Source organism: Lithobates pipiens, unplaced genomic scaffold (assembly GCF_037356315.1).
Source record: "Lithobates pipiens isolate NorthernLeopardFrog02 unplaced genomic scaffold, aLitPip1_a1.2 Scaffold_3, whole genome shotgun sequence".
NCBI lineage: Eukaryota > Metazoa > Chordata > Amphibia > Anura > Ranidae > Lithobates > Lithobates pipiens.
In genome coordinates, this window is record NW_027507790.1 from 92,969,059 (window position 1) to 92,988,043 (window position 18,985).

Here is an 18,985-nt window from a genome sequence, read left to right on the forward strand (position 1 = left end):
GCGATTGGCCATTTTCCCGAGAAAACTCCTCCCGCAACCAAAGTCCTTACTTTTACCAGAAATACTAATTTACAAAAACTTTTAACAATAATTATTTTTAAAATGTTTTAGATTGAACAAAAACTTTCATATTTTAATATTTTCTCTGGGTAACCTTAAGTAAATTAGAACAATTTACTACTTTTAATTTAATAACTAAATCCAAGTTTGTAAAAAATTCTCAATCATTAACTTATTATATCCTACAACCAAATCTGTAGATTTGTTGAATATAGTGCATTGAGGGGGAATTGTTACAAGTTTTTGAGGTAATTAATATTTTAAATCATAAAAGTTTCTGAAAATATATGTAAGTTATATGTTCGGTGGTAAGTGATGGTTTCTGAAGGTCACACAACAGCAGATCATATAGGGAGGAGGGGATTTGCTGAGTAGGTATTTCTATTTTTGAGTTACTAGTCAGAACAATGGGTGGAGTTATGCTACTTATCTATAGACTGAACCATATTGGGTATATATGCAAATGTGGGTGTTATTAGGATATGCTGATATAACATCTTGAAACAGTATAAGAATGGACTAGGGTTATAGGAAAGGGAGGATTGGTGGGAAGAGAAAGGATTCTACACTTTGGAGAATGTAGATCAGAAGACCCTATCCTCCTTCTGAGGCCATCACCATGCCATATGTTACCAGATGTCAATCTTGTCTTTGCTTGTCTTTCTGAACAATAAACGAACTATTGGATGAACGAAGGATTCTTCAATTTCTACTCCTGAAAGTACGTTTGAAATGCCTTGAAGGAAGACAGACTTTACTGATTCACATATTACACAAAGACTTTGCTATTCATTAAGAAACGCCCCTGTGAGTGAGTATTTAAAGCTTCTTGTACATTACACTACATTTGCATTTTATTACTCTACATTCACTTTTAACAATATATATATATATACACATACATATATCATATATTCTATAGCTAGTTGTAAACAGTACATATAACCATATATAAATGTGAAAGTCTAATGGGACAAAAGAAAAAAAAATTACTTAATACCCTACACATATAATGTATACTGTAAATATGGATAATGATATAGTATGACATATTTTATATTCAGTCATAAGCTTACAGCAAGCAATATTGCTAACATGCTCTCCCGAGAATTTCCATCTGCTTACCGAGTTTGTCCAAGCATTGCCCAGGGCAGTAAACTATGGCACTGACAATTTGATTAATGCTGGAAAGTGAAGAGCAAGATAATAACAGGCTGGTTTACATATCCTAAATCTATTTGTTTTATGTAAATATTTGGGTATTTTAACACTCACTGCTTTGGACATTTTAGTTGACTAAAGGGATTCAAACTTCTTTGTCAAATGTTGCCTAAAGGCAGTCTCGCTCTCATTTTCCAGTAGCAAGTAGTGCTCTTTCCCTGGAAAGTTGAAGGCATATTTGTTGGCTACTTGGAAGCTGTGTGATCGTAATCCAATGCTGTACAATTAAGCTGTTACGTGTATGCTGGCAGAGCTAGAGAATGAATGCCTTTTCTAGTGGTACTAAATAGATTTAGTATTAAAATGGATACCTGTTTCTTTTATTGCTATTAAAAGGCTTAAAACACATATGGTAATAAACAATCCAGAGTGACATAAAAGCAACTCCATGCAAATAACTAAATGCACAGTTGACATACACAAGGCTCATGGAGCTTTACACAAGGATAAGGCTCTTTATTTTCAGCCACGTGACTGTAATTTTCTGATTTCATTGGACTCAGCTACACATAACTAATTTTTTGAAAATAAGGATCCTTAGCCTGCTGTTTTGGATTTTCTAAATAAAGTGGTACTAAACACTAAAGTTTTTTTTTTTACTGTAATGCATTCTCTGCATTAAGGTAAAAAACTTTTCACTGCCTGTTACCACCTTAAACCCTTACGCTATCAATCCAGTGCTAAAGGTCTTCTCTCTCTCTCTTCCTGGTCTTGCAGACTTTGTTCAGGCTTTGCTGAGTGAATAAAATGCAGTGAAGAGGGAGTTGGGGGCACAGCCAAGCAGCACTGTGTATATATATGGGCGAACACAGCCTGGCTCAGGAGTGAGCTGGTATATGTGCCCCCATAAAAAACACCTTGCTATTGGAGCATATGGAGAACAAGGAGAATGGAGAAAGCCAAAGGAGGACTTTAGAAGAGGAAGTAAGCAACACCATTTAATTAAAAAAAGTGACTTTACAATTACTTATATGATTAAAGTGTGCCAGAACATATTTAGTTTTGTTTAACCAGTCCTGAGATTTACAAAGGCTGCCAGACAGCACGGCCAAGTTAGTGTCCTTATTTTATTAATAGTTAAGCAATACATCCTTGTCATCTCTTGCCACCAGCCTTCGATAGGTTATAGCAGACATATGAGGCATAGCTCCCAATTGTTCATGATTTCGAGACTGTCCCCCATTCAAAAAAAAATCTCACTGTCCCTCAATTCTCCTCATGTATTCCTCATTTTGGTCTGATCTATGGAGTTGTATAAAAAATATACTACTTTTCTATCAAAACGTGTTTTACAGTGGTAAACCTTTCATCCAATTTGTAAATTGCTGCATTTATAAATCTCAAAAGGCAATATAAAAGGAAAAAATAAAAAAGAAGGGGTTTTGTGACTTCAAATGAGGTCCATAGTATGCAGTCAGTGTCTGTAGAATGAGTATAAGTATATTGACAATTCGTATATATATATATTTATGGTCGGAGCCCTCCGCTCTAAGAGATATGAAAGAACACATAAACACGTCACAAGACCAACAACATAAAATAGACCTGAATTGTGCCCTTGGTCTGCTGTAAGGTAAGCCCTGGTGAGCTGGGCGGTGAGCCCTGGTCTGCTGGGCGATATGCCAAGAGAAGGCCGCATACCTTAAGAAAGTAAATGGATGTTTCTGTAGAGAAACGTGTTTTAAGTTAAGTACTCTGAGAAGGGAAATGGGTGGGTGGGTACCTTGCACTGGAACCGACACAGACCGTTGTGGGTGGTCTGATTATATACCCTCCGGGCTCCTCCCATAATTAAGGGCCACCATACTGGCCCTCTTATTTATGGTCGGAGCCCTCCGCTCTAAGAGATATGAAAGAACACATAAACACGTCACAAGACTAACAACATAAAATAGACCTGAATTGTGCCCTTGGTCTGCTGTAAGGTAAGCCCTGGTGAGCTGGGCGGTGAGCCCTGGTCTGCTGGGCGATATGCCAAGAGAAGGCCGCAAAAGACTTGGTTTAGGGAGGTAATTATTAATTTATGTACAACAAGACACTACGGGGCAAAGTTGCTGAAGGCTCAGGACTAGTGATGGCCGAACGGTTCGCCCGGCGGTCGTTTCGCGGCGAATTTCCGACATTCGCGGTCCGCACGTTCGAACGCCTTTTTCCGTCGTTCGCCGCGGCGGACTTACGTGTTTAATGTATACAAGAACTTTAACCTTTGGTGACACGTTTATCATGTGATACAGGACAGCCAATTGAGACATGACAGCACATGGACACTTGTACATTCCCCCTAACCTATAAATACACCCGATCCGGTGGCCATTTTACATTCTTTCTTCTGTTACGATAGGGACAGGTTCCTGTGTGGAGTAGGGAGAGATAAACCACTAGCTATTTGGTACACAAAAGTTCTTTTCAGGACTGGTATAGGTGTTAGGTGTTGATAGGTTTGCTGTGCTTCTGATTCTTGCAGCAGCCTGAGTGTCTTTTGTTAGTTTAGAGAAAGGGAAAGGACGGTGTATGCTACAGGGACAGCCAGATTAGTCTTTCATCATCATCATCATCATCATCATCATTAGCTGTTACTATCAAGGTCCAAAAAAGAGCTGTTCCAGTAACCACTAATCGTTCTCTTTTTTTGCCAATTTGTATAGGGACAGGAAGGAAGCAGTGTTGTCAGGCAGTGAGGGTAATTTTAAAGACTTGCTGTTATTATTAGTTCCACAAAGGTTCTTTTCAGGACTGGTATCAGTGGTACAGTAATAGGCTTGTACATGTATAATATTCTTTCTTCCAAATATAGAAAGGATATTATACTTGACTGCTGCCCTTCTGCTGCAGTCTGCTAAACATTCACAACTCACTTGTTCCACAAAAGTTCTTATAAGGACTGGTAACTTGGTATAGGGTGCTACGGTACATAGGCTTGAGTGCGGTACAGTCTGCTGTTCTGTAAGGACCGCTATCGGTCCACAATAGATAGGGTTGACGTGCACCACTGCTGACCGCTCACCTATACTGCAGCAGTCCTTCAGCGGTATAGGGACTGACGTACAGTCTGCTAATCACTAACACACAACCTGCTTGTTCCACAAAAGTTCTTATAAGGACTGGTAACTTGGTATAGGGTGCTACGGTACATAGGCTTGAGTGCGGTACAGTCTGCTGTTCTGTAAGGACCGCTATCGGTCCACAATAGATAGGGTTGACGTGCACCACTGCTGACCGCTGCCCTATACTGCAGCAGTCCTTCAGCGGTATAGGGACTGACGTACAGTCTGCTAAACACTAATACACAACCTGCTTGGTCCACAAAAGTTCTTATAAGGACTGGTAACTTGGTATAGGGTGCTACGGTACATAGGCTTGAGTGCGGTACAGTCTGCTGTTCTGTAAGGACCGCTATCGGTCCACAATAGATAGGGTTGACGTGCACCACTGCTGACCGCTGCCCTATACTGCAGCAGTCCTTCAGCGGTATAGGGACTGACGTACAGTCTGCTAATCACTAACACACAACCTGCTTGTTCCACAAAAGTTCTTATAAGGACTGGTAACTTGGTATAGGGTGCTACGGTACATAGGCTTGAGTGCGGTACAGTCTGCTGTTCTGTAAGGACCGCTATCGGTCCACAATAGATAGGGTTGACGTGCACCACTGCTGACCGCTGCCCTATACTGCAGCAGTCCTTCAGCGGTATAGGGACTGACGTACAGTCTGCTAAACACTAATACACAACCTGCTTGGTCCACAAAAGTTCTTATAAGGACTGGTAACTTGGTATAGGGTGCTACGGTACATAGGCTTGAGTGCGGTACAGTCTGCTGTTCTGTAAGGACCGCTATAGGTCCACAATAGATAGGGTTGACGTGCACCACTGCTGACCGCTCACCTATACTGCAGCAGTCCTTCAGCGGTATAGGGACTGACGTACAGTCTGCTAATCACTAACACACAACCTGCTTGTTCCACAAAAGTTCTTATAAGGACTGGTAACTTGGTATAGGGTGCTACGGTACATAGGCTTGAGTGCGGTACAGTCTGCTGTTCTGTAAGGACCGCTATCGGTCCACAATAGATAGGGTTGACGTGCACCACTGCTGACCGCTGCCCTATACTGCAGCAGTCCTTCAGCGGTATAGGGACTGACGTACAGTCTGCTAATCACTAACACACAACCTGCTTGTTCCACAAAAGTTCTTATAAGGACTGGTAACTTGGTATAGGGTGCTACGGTACATAGGCTTGAGTGCGGTACAGTCTGCTGTTCTGTAAGGACCGCTATCGGTCCACAATAGATAGGGTTGACGTGCACCACTGCTGACCGCTGCCCTATACTGCAGCAGTCCTTCAGCGGTATAGGGACTGACGTACAGTCTGCTAAACACTAATACACAACCTGCTTGGTCCACAAAAGTTCTTATAAGGACTGGTAACTTGGTATAGGGTGCTACGGTACATAGGCTTGAGTGCGGTACAGTCTGCTGTTCTGTAAGGACCGCTATAGGTCCACAATAGATAGGGTTGACGTGCACCACTGCTGACCGCTCACCTATACTGCAGCAGTCCTTCAGCGGTATAGGGACTGACGTACAGTCTGCTAATCACTAACACACAACCTGCTTGTTCCACAAAAGTTCTTATAAGGACTGGTAACTTGGTATAGGGTGCTACGGTACATAGGCTTGAGTGCGGTACAGTCTGCTGTTCTGTAAGGACCGCTATCGGTCCACAATAGATAGGGTTGACGTGCACCACTGCTGACCGCTGCCCTATACTGCAGCAGTCCTTCAGCGGTATAGGGACTGACGTACAGTCTGCTAATCACTAACACACAACCTGCTTGTTCCACAAAAGTTCTTATAAGGACTGGTAACTTGGTATAGGGTGCTACGGTACATAGGCTTGAGTGCGGTACAGTCTGCTGTTCTGTAAGGACCGCTATCGGTCCACAATAGATAGGGTTGACGTGCACCACTGCTGACCGCTGCCCTATACTGCAGCAGTCCTTCAGCGGTATAGGGACTGACGTACAGTCTGCTAAACACTAATACACAACCTGCTTGGTCCACAAAAGTTCTTATAAGGACTGGTAACTTGGTATAGGGTGCTACGGTACATAGGCTTGAGTGCGGTACAGTCTGCTGTTCTGTAAGGACCGCTATAGGTCCACAATAGATAGGGTTGACGTGCACCACTGCTGACCGCTCACCTATACTGCAGCAGTCCTTCAGCGGTATAGGGACTGACGTACAGTCTGCTAATCACTAACACACAACCTGCTTGTTCCACAAAAGTTCTTATAAGGACTGGTAACTTGGTATAGGGTGCTACGGTACATAGGCTTGAGTGCGGTACAGTCTGCTGTTCTGTAAGGACCGCTATCGGTCCACAATAGATAGGGTTGACGTGCACCACTGCTGACCGCTCACCTATACTGCAGCAGTCCTTCAGCAGTATAGGGACTGACGTACAGTCTGCTAATCACTAACACACAACCTGCTTGTTCCACAAAAGTTCTTATAAGGACTGGTAACTTGGTATAGGGTGCTACGGTACATAGGCTTGAGTGCGGTACAGTCTGCTGTTCTGTAAGGACCGCTATCGGTCCACAATAGATAGGGTTGACGTGCACCACTGCTGACCGCTGCCCTATACTGCAGCAGTCCTTCAGCGGTATAGGGACTGACGTACAGTCTGCTAATCACTAACACACAACCTGCTTGTTCCACAAAAGTTCTTATAAGGACTGGTAACTTGGTATAGGGTGCTACGGTACATAGGCTTGAGTGCGGTACAGTCTGCTGTTCTGTAAGGACCGCTATCGGTCCACAATAGATAGGGTTGACGTGCACCACTGCTGACCGCTGCCCTATACTGCAGCAGTCCTTCAGCGGTATAGGGACTGACGTACAGTCTGCTAAACACTAATACACAACCTGCTTGGTCCACAAAAGTTCTTATAAGGACTGGTAACTTGGTATAGGGTGCTACGGTACATAGGCTTGAGTGCGGTACAGTCTGCTGTTCTGTAAGGACCGCTATAGGTCCACAATAGATAGGGTTGACGTGCACCACTGCTGACCGCTCACCTATACTGCAGCAGTCCTTCAGCGGTATAGGGACTGACGTACAGTCTGCTAATCACTAACACACAACCTGCTTGTTCCACAAAAGTTCTTATAAGGACTGGTAACTTGGTATAGGGTGCTACGGTACATAGGCTTGAGTGCGGTACAGTCTGCTGTTCTGTAAGGACCGCTATCGGTCCACAATAGATAGGGTTGACGTGCACCACTGCTGACCGCTGCCCTATACTGCAGCAGTCCTTCAGCGGTATAGGGACTGACGTACAGTCTGCTAAACACTAATACACAACCTGCTTGGTCCACAAAAGTTCTTATAAGGACTGGTAACTTGGTATAGGGTGCTACGGTACATAGGCTTGAGTGCGGTACAGTCTGCTGTTCTGTAAGGACCGCTATCGGTCCACAATAGATAGGGTTGACGTGCACCACTGCTGACCGCTGCCCTATACTGCAGCAGTCCTTCAGCGGTATAGGGACTAAGAGTTTTGTCACAGGGTCATTTAAAAAATGACAGGCAGAGGAAGAGGCAGGCCCTTCCGCAGGGGTGGTAGGGGTAGGGCAGGAGCAACAGGCTTGAGCCAAAGTGGGAAGTTGCAGAAGGTGCGTTCAATTACTTTAAAGGATGCACCAGACTTGGTTGAGTGGCTCGCTCAGCCTTACTCTTCTGCACCCTCCTCATCCTCTCGATCTGCACCCTCTTCTTCACTCTCTGCTATGTGCACCCCCAAAGACACTACCACCAACAACACGACCACCACCACCACCACCACATACCTTCCGCTTGAGTCACTGGAATTATTTTCCGATCCATATCAAGAGGACATTTCTGATGCGCAGCCACTCTTGGTATTGGATCAGGAAGAGGAGGTAGCAACAAGCGCTACTCAGCAGTCTGACGCCAGTACCCAGATCAGCCCAAGGAGGAGGTTGGTCCCCGGTGTTGCTGCCTACTCCGAGATCTCTACTTATAGCGGTGGGGAAGGTGACGTTGATGATGACGTGTCTAGTGATGTCACGTGGGTGCCCACAAGAGAGGAAGAGGAGGGGAGTTCAGAGGGAGATATGGACCAGCAGATAGGGAGGAGAAGCAGCAATGACTTACATTGCACAGCAGGGACAAAGCAGACTGCAAATGTATCAGGAGCGAGTCATCGACCATGTACGGTCACATCTGGCGCTCCCAGGACACCGGCACATGGCTCCGCAGTGTGGGCTTTTTTTAACGTGTCCGCTGCTGACAATAGCGTTGCCATCTGCAATCTTTGCAGTCAACGCGTTAGTCGCGGTAAGCCCAATACTCACCTAGGGACGACCGCCTTAAGAAGGCACATGAGCAGCCATCACCGAGCCCAGTGGGAGCAACGGAACACACAAAGCCACACTGCAGGCTCTCACCGTCCAGCCTCGTCTTCTACTTCTCCTTCTCCTCTCTCCTCACAATTGTCCTCCACTCCACCTTCCATCACGCCAAGCTCACATTTTTCTGCAAAAAGGCAGGCTTCCGTGGGCCTAATGTTTGAGCGTAAAAAAATGATGACGCCGGATAACCCTCTTGCCCAACGGTTGGCGGCTGGCTTGTCAGAACTCATAGCCCGCCAACTACTGCCATATAAACTGGTGGACTCGGAGGCCTTTCGCAAATTTGTGGCCATTGGAACACCACAATGGAAGGTCCCAGGAAGGAAGTATTTCTCAGAGAAGGGCATCCCAGAGCTATATGGCCATGTTCAGCGGCAAGTGAATGTATCTCTGGCACACAGTGTCGGTGCCAAGATACATCTGACTAGTGATGGCCGAACGGTTCGCCCGGCGGTCGTTTCGCGGCGAATTTCCGACATTCGCGGTCCGCACGTTCGAACGCCTTTTTCCGTCGTTCGCCGCGGCGGACTTACGTGTTTAATGTATACAAGAACTTTAACCTTTGGTGACACGTTTATCATGTGATACAGGACAGCCAATTGAGACATGACAGCACATGGACACTTGTACATTCCCCCTAACCTATAAATACACCCGATCCGGTGGCCATTTTACATTCTTTCTTCTGTTAAGATAGGGACAGGTTCCTGTGTGGAGTAGGGAGAGATAAACCACTAGCTATTTGGTACACAAAAGTTCTTTTCAGGACTGGTATAGGTGTTAGGTGTTGATAGGTTTGCTGTGCTGCTGATTCTTGCAGCAGCCTGAGTGTCTTTTGTTAGTTTAGAGAAAGGGAAAGGACGGTGTATGCTACAGGGACAGCCAGATTAGTCTTTCATCATCATCATCATCATCATCATCATTAGCTGTTACTATCAAGGTCCACAAAAGAGCTGTTCCAGTAACCACTAATCGTTCTCTTTTTTTGCCAATTTGTATAGGGACAGGAAGGAAGCAGTGTTGTCAGGCAGTGAGGGTAATTTTAAAGACTTGCTGTTATTATTAGTTCCACAAAGGTTCTTTTCAGGACTGGTATCAGTGGTACAGTAATAGGCTTGTACATGTATAATATTCTTTCTTCCAAATATAGAAAGGATATTATACTTGACTGCTGCCCTTCTGCTGCAGTCTGCTAAACATTCACAACTCACTTGTTCCACAAAAGTTCTTATAAGGACTGGTAACTTGGTATAGGGTGCTACGGTACATAGGCTTGAGTGCGGTACAGTCTGCTGTTCTGTAAGGACCGCTATCGGTCCACAATAGATAGGGTTGACGTGCACCACTGCTGACCGCTGCCCTATACTGCAGCAGTCCTTCAGCGGTATAGGGACTGACGTACAGTCTGCTAATCACTAACACACAACCTGCTTGTTCCACAAAAGTTCTTATAAGGACTGGTAACTTGGTATAGGGTGCTACGGTACATAGGCTTGAGTGCGGTACAGTCTGCTGTTCTGTAAGGACCGCTATCGGTCCACAATAGATAGGGTTGACGTGCACCACTGCTGACCGCTGCCCTATACTGCAGCAGTCCTTCAGCGGTATAGGGACTGACGTACAGTCTGCTAAACACTAATACACAACCTGCTTGGTCCACAAAAGTTCTTATAAGGACTGGTAACTTGGTATAGGGTGCTACGGTACATAGGCTTGAGTGCGGTACAGTCTGCTGTTCTGTAAGGACCGCTATCGGTCCACAATAGATAGGGTTGACGTGCACCACTGCTGACCGCTGCCCTATACTGCAGCAGTCCTTCAGCGGTATAGGGACTGACGTACAGTCTGCTAAACACTAATACACAACCTGCTTGGTCCACAAAAGTTCTTATAAGGACTGGTAACTTGGTATAGGGTGCTACGGTACATAGGCTTGAGTGCGGTACAGTCTGCTGTTCTGTAAGGACCGCTATCGGTCCACAATAGATAGGGTTGACGTGCACCACTGCTGACCGCTCACCTATACTGCAGCAGTCCTTCAGCGGTATAGGGACTGACGTACAGTCTGCTAATCACTAACACACAACCTGCTTGTTCCACAAAAGTTCTTATAAGGACTGGTAACTTGGTATAGGGTGCTACGGTACATAGGCTTGAGTGCGGTACAGTCTGCTGTTCTGTAAGGACCGCTATCGGTCCACAATAGATAGGGTTGACGTGCACCACTGCTGACCGCTGCCCTATACTGCAGCAGTCCTTCAGCGGTATAGGGACTGACGTACAGTCTGCTAAACACTAACACACAACCTGCTTGGTCCACAAAAGTTCTTATAAGGACTGGTAACTTGGTATAGGGTGCTACGGTACATAGGCTTGAGTGCGGTACAGTCTGCTGTTCTGTAAGGACCGCTATCGGTCCACAATAGATAGGGTTGACGTGCACCACTGCTGACCGCTGCCCTATACTGCAGCAGTCCTTCAGCGGTATAGGGACTGACGTACAGTCTGCTAAACACTAATACACAACCTGCTTGGTCCACAAAAGTTCTTATAAGGACTGGTAACTTGGTATAGGGTGCTACGGTACATAGGCTTGAGTGCGGTACAGTCTGCTGTTCTGTAAGGACCGCTATCGGTCCACAATAGATAGGGTTGACGTGCACCACTGCTGACCGCTCACCTATACTGCAGCAGTCCTTCAGCGGTATAGGGACTGACGTACAGTCTGCTAATCACTAACACACAACCTGCTTGTTCCACAAAAGTTCTTATAAGGACTGGTAACTTGGTATAGGGTGCTACGGTACATAGGCTTGAGTGCGGTACAGTCTGCTGTTCTGTAAGGACCGCTATCGGTCCACAATAGATAGGGTTGACGTGCACCACTGCTGACCGCTGCCCTATACTGCAGCAGTCCTTCAGCGGTATAGGGACTGACGTACAGTCTGCTAAACACTAATACACAACCTGCTTGGTCCACAAAAGTTCTTATAAGGACTGGTAACTTGGTATAGGGTGCTACGGTACATAGGCTTGAGTGCGGTACAGTCTGCTGTTCTGTAAGGACCGCTATCGGTCCACAATAGATAGGGTTGACGTGCACCACTGCTGACCGCTGCCCTATACTGCAGCAGTCCTTCAGCGGTATAGGGACTGACGTACAGTCTGCTAAACACTAATACACAACCTGCTTGGTCCACAAAAGTTCTTATAAGGACTGGTAACTTGGTATAGGGTGCTACGGTACATAGGCTTGAGTGCGGTACAGTCTGCTGTTCTGTAAGGACCGCTATCGGTCCACAATAGATAGGGTTGACGTGCACCACTGCTGACCGCTGCCCTATACTGCAGCAGTCCTTCAGCGGTATAGGGACTGACGTACAGTCTGCTAAACACTAATACACAACCTGCTTGGTCCACAAAAGTTCTTATAAGGACTGGTAACTTGGTATAGGGTGCTACGGTACATAGGCTTGAGTGCGGTACAGTCTGCTGTTCTGTAAGGACCGCTATCGGTCCACAATAGATAGGGTTGACGTGCACCACTGCTGACCGCTCACCTATACTGCAGCAGTCCTTCAGCGGTATAGGGACTGACGTACAGTCTGCTAATCACTAACACACAACCTGCTTGTTCCACAAAAGTTCTTATAAGGACTGGTAACTTGGTATAGGGTGCTACGGTACATAGGCTTGAGTGCGGTACAGTCTGCTGTTCTGTAAGGACCGCTATCGGTCCACAATAGATAGGGTTGACGTGCACCACTGCTGACCGCTGCCCTATACTGCAGCAGTCCTTCAGCGGTATAGGGACTGACGTACAGTCTGCTAATCACTAACACACAACCTGCTTGTTCCACAAAAGTTCTTATAAGGACTGGTAACTTGGTATAGGGTGCTACGGTACATAGGCTTGAGTGCGGTACAGTCTGCTGTTCTGTAAGGACCGCTATCGGTCCACAATAGATAGGGTTGACGTGCACCACTGCTGACCGCTGCCCTATACTGCAGCAGTCCTTCAGCGGTATAGGGACTGACGTACAGTCTGCTAAACACTAATACACAACCTGCTTGGTCCACAAAAGTTCTTATAAGGACTGGTAACTTGGTATAGGGTGCTACGGTACATAGGCTTGAGTGCGGTACAGTCTGCTGTTCTGTAAGGACCGCTATCGGTCCACAATAGATAGGGTTGACGTGCACCACTGCTGACCGCTCACCTATACTGCAGCAGTCCTTCAGCGGTATAGGGACTGACGTACAGTCTGCTAATCACTAACACACAACCTGCTTGTTCCACAAAAGTTCTTATAAGGACTGGTAACTTGGTATAGGGTGCTACGGTACATAGGCTTGAGTGCGGTACAGTCTGCTGTTCTGTAAGGACCGCTATCGGTCCACAATAGATAGGGTTGACGTGCACCACTGCTGACCGCTCACCTATACTGCAGCAGTCCTTCAGCGGTATAGGGACTGACGTACAGTCTGCTAATCACTAACACACAACCTGCTTGTTCCACAAAAGTTCTTATAAGGACTGGTAACTTGGTATAGGGTGCTACGGTACATAGGCTTGAGTGCGGTACAGTCTGCTGTTCTGTAAGGACCGCTATCGGTCCACAATAGATAGGGTTGACGTGCACCACTGCTGACCGCTGCCCTATACTGCAGCAGTCCTTCAGCGGTATAGGGACTGACGTACAGTCTGCTAAACACTAATACACAACCTGCTTGGTCCACAAAAGTTCTTATAAGGACTGGTAACTTGGTATAGGGTGCTACGGTACATAGGCTTGAGTGCGGTACAGTCTGCTGTTCTGTAAGGACCGCTATCGGTCCACAATAGATAGGGTTGACGTGCACCACTGCTGACCGCTGCCCTATACTGCAGCAGTCCTTCAGCGGTATAGGGACTGACGTACAGTCTGCTAAACACTAATACACAACCTGCTTGGTCCACAAAAGTTCTTATAAGGACTGGTAACTTGGTATAGGGTGCTACGGTACATAGGCTTGAGTGCGGTACAGTCTGCTGTTCTGTAAGGACCGCTATAGGTCCACAATAGATAGGGTTGACGTGCACCACTGCTGACCGCTCACCTATACTGCAGCAGTCCTTCAGCGGTATAGGGACTAAGAGTTTTGTCACAGGGTCATTTAAAAAATGACATGCAGAGGAAGAGGCAGGCCCTTCCGCAGGGGTGGTAGGGGTAGGGCAGGAGCAACAGGCTTGAGCCAAAGTGGGAAGTTGCAGAAGGTGCGTTCAATTACTTTAAAGGATGCACCAGACTTGGTTGAGTGGCTCGCTCAGCCTTACTCTTCTGCACCCTCCTCATCCTCTCGATCTGCACCCTCTTCTTCACTCTCTGCTATGTGCACCCCCAAAGACACTACCACCAACAACACGACCACCACCACCACCACCACATACCTTCCGCTTGAGTCACTGGAATTATTTTCCGATCCATATCAAGAGGACATTTCTGATGCGCAGCCACTCTTGGTATTGGATCAGGAAGAGGAGGTAGCAACAAGCGCTACTCAGCAGTCTGACGCCAGTACCCAGATCAGCCCAAGGAGGAGGTTGGTCCCCGGTGTTGCTGCCTACTCTACTTATAGCGGTGGGGAAGGTGACGTTGATGATGACGTGTCTAGTGATGTCACGTGGGTGCCCACAAGAGAGGAAGAGGAGGGGAGTTCAGAGGGAGATATGGACCAGCAGATAGGGAGGAGAAGCAGCAATGACTTACATTGCACAGCAGGGACAAAGCAGACTGCAAATGTATCAGGAGCGAGTCATCGACCATGTACGGTCACATCTGGCGCTCCCAGGACACCGGCACATGGCTCCGCAGTGTGGGCTTTTTTTAACGTGTCCGCTGCTGACAATAGCGTTGCCATCTGCAATCTTTGCAGTCAACGCGTTAGTCGCGGTAAGCCCAATACTCACCTAGGGACGACCGCCTTAAGAAGGCACATGAGCAGCCATCACCGAGCCCAGTGGGAGCAACGGAACACACAAAGCCACACTGCAGGCTCTCACCGTCCAGCCTCGTCTTCTACTTCTCCTTCTCCTCTCTCCTCACAATTGTCCTCCACTCCACCTTCCATCACGCCAAGCTCACATTTTTCTGCAAAAAGGCAGGCTTCCGTGGGCCTAATGTTTGAGCGTAAAAAAATGATGACGCCGGATAACCCTCTTGCCCAACGGTTGGCGGCTGGCTTGTCAGAACTCATAGCCCGCCAACTACTGCCATATAAACTGGTGGACTCGGAGGCCTTTCGCAAATTTGTGGCCATTGGAACACCACAATGGAAGGTCCCAGGAAGGAAGTATTTCTCAGAGAAGGGCATCCCAGAGCTATATGGCCATGTTCAGCGGCAAGTGAATGTATCTCTGGCACACAGTGTCGGTGCCAAGATACATCTGACCACAGACACGTGGTCTAGCAAACACGGGCAGGGAAGGTATATCAGTTTTACTGCCCACTGGGTGAACCTTCTGACGGCCGTCAAGCATGTAACCCGTGGCACCCGTGTAGATTTGGTTTTACCGCCACGGATTGCATGCAGGCCTGACTCTTCTTCTCCTCCTCCTACTCCATCCTCCTCCCTCTCCTCCTCAGCTGCCTCCTCCTTTTCCGCTGCTAGCGTCTCTTCCACTGCACCGCCCAAGCTCCCCAGAACCTATTCCACATGCCAGGTGAGACGTTGCCATGCCGTGCTGCGTCTGTTGTGCCTGGAAGCAAAGAGCCACACTGGCCCGGCACTCCTTTCAGCTTTGCGTTCACAGGCAGATGAGTGGCTAACACCGCTCAATTTGACAGTTGGTAAAGTGGTGTGTGACAACGGTGCCAATCTGCTTAGCGCATTGAAACAGGGCAAAATCACGCACGTGCCGTGCATGGCACACGTCTTAAACTTGGTCGTGCAGCGATTCCTTGTCAAATACCCTGGGGTCCAGGACATCTTGCGGCAGGCAAGGAAAATCTCGGCCCATTTCAGAAGATCTTACACGGCCATGGCTCGCCTTGCTGACATTCAGCGGCGACACCATCTGCCGGTCAGACGTCTTATTTGCGATTGCCCGACGCGATGGAACTCAACCTTCTATATGCTTGATAGGCTGCTCCAGCAGAAACGTGCAGTTAACGTCTACCTGTATGAACTCTGCGAAAGAAACGGTTCTGGGGAGCTGGGTTTTTTTTCACCGCGCCAGTGGCTGCTCATGCGCGACACATGCAGACTTCTGCGGCCATTTGAGGAGATCACCAAACTGGTCAGTCGCAGCCATGGCGCCATCAGTGACATGGTACCTTATGCCTTCTTTCTGGAGCGTGCATTGCGTCGTGTCATTGATCAGGCTGTGGAGGAGCAGGAGCGGGAAGATGAGGAAGTCGCAATGCTGGATGAATTCCCAGGGGGGGCTACTCTATCTGAGACAAGTCAACAACAGGAGTCTGATGAGGAGTCAGAGGAGGATGGTGCCGGGGCGGATGAGCAGGAGCAAGAAGAGCATGCTTTAAACCTTTCTGGGATCCCTGTTGTGCGAGGATGGGGAGAGGAGAATGAAGAGGACGACATTATCCTGGATGATGAGCAGGAGCCAGGCCACCACACCGCTTCCACTTTAGTGCAAATGGGGGCCTTCATGCTCCAGTGTTTTAATAGGGACCCCCGTATAAAAAGCATGAGGGTCAAGGACCAGTACTGGGTGGCAACGTACTTAGACCCCCGGTACAAACACAAAATGGCGGAAATGTTACCGCCGTCGCAGAGGGCTGTCAGAATGCAGCACTTCCAGGCCTTGCTTCGAGAAATGCTGCATTCTGCTTTTGCGTGCGCTGGCAGAGGAGCAATTCCCACTCCCAGAGAAGGATTTGCGGGTACCAATCCAACAGCGCCTGCAAGAAGAGGCCGGTTTGAAGATGTGTTGGTGACTTCGGATATGAGGTCATTCTTTCAGCCGACCCATCGACAGGTGTCATCCGGATCCAGCATCAGGGAACGCCTAGACCGTCAGGTGTCCGACTACATTGGGTTAACGGCCGATGTGGACGCTCTGAGGAGTGATGAACCCCTAGACTACTGGGTGGGCAGGCTTGACCTCTGGCCAGAGCTTGCCCAATTTGCAATCGAACTGTTGGCTTGCCCCTCATCCAGTGTCCTGTCCGAAAGGACGTTCAGCGCAGCAGGGGGGATTGTGACCGATAAGCGTACTCGCCTAGCTCACCACAGTGTTAACTACCTCACATTTCTAAAAATGAATGAGGCATGGATCTCGGAGGAATTCAACACATGTGATCAGTAGACCATGTATATGTCTATAAACAATTTTTGGAATCAAGCACACAGACCTTCTTAATTCATTTGGCTCACTTCCCTGACCCAAAAAAGCACACCGTACTATATGCCCCTACCCTCCTCTTTGAAGAGGTTGAGCGGTGTCATATTTCTACTGGGGCTGCTTATTATGAGGGGTTCCCACCATCCCTGTGCTGTGCTGACTTCCTCCTGGGTGTTCTTATTATGAGGGGCTCCCACCATCCCTGTGCTGTGCTGACTTCCTCCTGGGGGTTCTTATTATGAGGGGATCACACCATCCCTGTGCTGTGCTGACTTCCTCCTGGGGCTGCTTACGGTGCTGCTGTCAGCGCTGTATGTCACGGAGCTGCTGTCAGCGCTGTATGTCACGGAGCTGCTGTCAGCGCTGTATGTCACGGAGCTGCTGTCAGCGCTGTATGTCACGGAGCTGCTGTCAGCGCTGTATGTCACGGAGCTGCTGTCAGCGCTGTATGTCACGGAGCTGCTGTCAGCGCTGTATGTCACGGAGCTGCTGTCAGCGCTGTATGTCACGGAGCTGCTGTCAGCGCTGTATGTCACGGAGCTGCTGTCAGCGCTGTATGTCACGGAGCTGCTGTCAGCGCTGTATGTCACGGTGCTGCTGTCAGCGCTGTATGTCACGGAGCTGCTGTCAGCGCTGTATGTCACGGAGCTGCTGTCAGTGCTGTATGTCACGGAGCTGCTGTCAGCGCTGTATGTCACGGAGCTGCTGTCAGCGCTGTATGTCACGGAGCTGCTGTCAGCGCTGTATGTCACGGTGCTGCTGTCAGCGCTGTATGTCACGGAGCTGCTGTCAGCGCTGTATGTCACGGAGCTGCTGTCAGCGCTGTATGTCACGGAGCTGCTGTCAGCGCTGTATGTCACGGAGCTGCTGTCAGCGCTGTATGTCACGGAGCTGCTGTCAGCGCTGTATGTCACGGTGCTGATGTCAGTGCTCTGTATTACGGTGCTGCTGTCAGTGCTCTGTATCTCCTGCACCCTCTTGTTTGCCTACCCTGGTCCCTGACCTTCCCTCTCCTCCATTGCCTTCATTAGCTCCATAGTCCTGAATTGTCAGAACAATTTCCCAAATAAAAAAAAAATGCTTGTAGTTATCGATCCCAAATTCACCTCATACATGTATTATGCTATTGTCCAGGTGGTGGGACTACGTGCTACCCCCTAATAATTACCCCGTGGCCGCAAATTCGACCTAAAGGTTTGCGAAATTCGCCTCCCATTGAAGTCAATGGAGCCCGCGGCGAACGGTCGTTTTCGCGAACGTTTGTGTCCGTTCGCGTTTCGCGTTCGCGAAACGTCCCGTCGGAAGTTCGTCCATCACTACATCTGACCACAGACACGTGGTCTAGCAAACACGGGCAGGGAAGGTATATCAGTTTTACTGCCTACTGGGTGAACCTTCTGACGGCCGTCAAGCATGTAACCCGTGGCACCCGTGTAGATTTGGTTTTACCGCCACGGATTGCATGCAGGCCTGACTCTTCTTCTCCTCCTCCTACTCCATCCTCCTCCCTCTCCTCCTCAGCTGCCTCCTCCTTTTCCGCTGCTAGCGTCTCTTCCACTGCACCGCCCAAGCTCCCCAGAACCTATTCCACATGCCAGGTGAGACGTTGCCATGCCGTGCTGCGTCTGTTGTGCCTGGAAGCAAAGAGCCACACTGGCCCGGCACTCCTTTCAGCTTTGCGTTCACAGGCAGATGAGTGGCTAACACCGCTCAATTTGACAGTTGGTAAAGTGGTGTGTGACAACGGTGCCAATCTGCTTAGCGCATTGAAACAGGGCAAAATCACGCACGTGCCGTGCATGGCACACGTCTTAAACTTGGTCGTGCAGCGATTCCTTGTCAAATACCCTGGGGTCCAGGACATCTTGCGGCAGGCAAGGAAAATCTCGGCCCATTTCAGAAGATCTTACACGGCCA

The 18,985-nt window shown here is 48.1% G+C and overlaps 1 long non-coding RNA gene across 2 annotated transcripts in view; it reads left to right on the forward strand.

The window, feature by feature from the left end:
- Positions 1-269: 269 nt before the first annotated feature.
- Positions 270-18,985, forward strand: part of LOC143940554 (uncharacterized) — a 67,763-nt gene continuing 49,047 nt past the window's right edge. Inside the window, exon 1 of one of the 2 annotated variants that reach the window (XR_013263885.1) lies at positions 270-871. This is a non-coding gene — a long non-coding RNA (uncharacterized LOC143940554). The remainder of the gene's footprint in view (positions 872-18,985) is intronic. The other variant, XR_013263886.1, reaches the window with a different exon arrangement.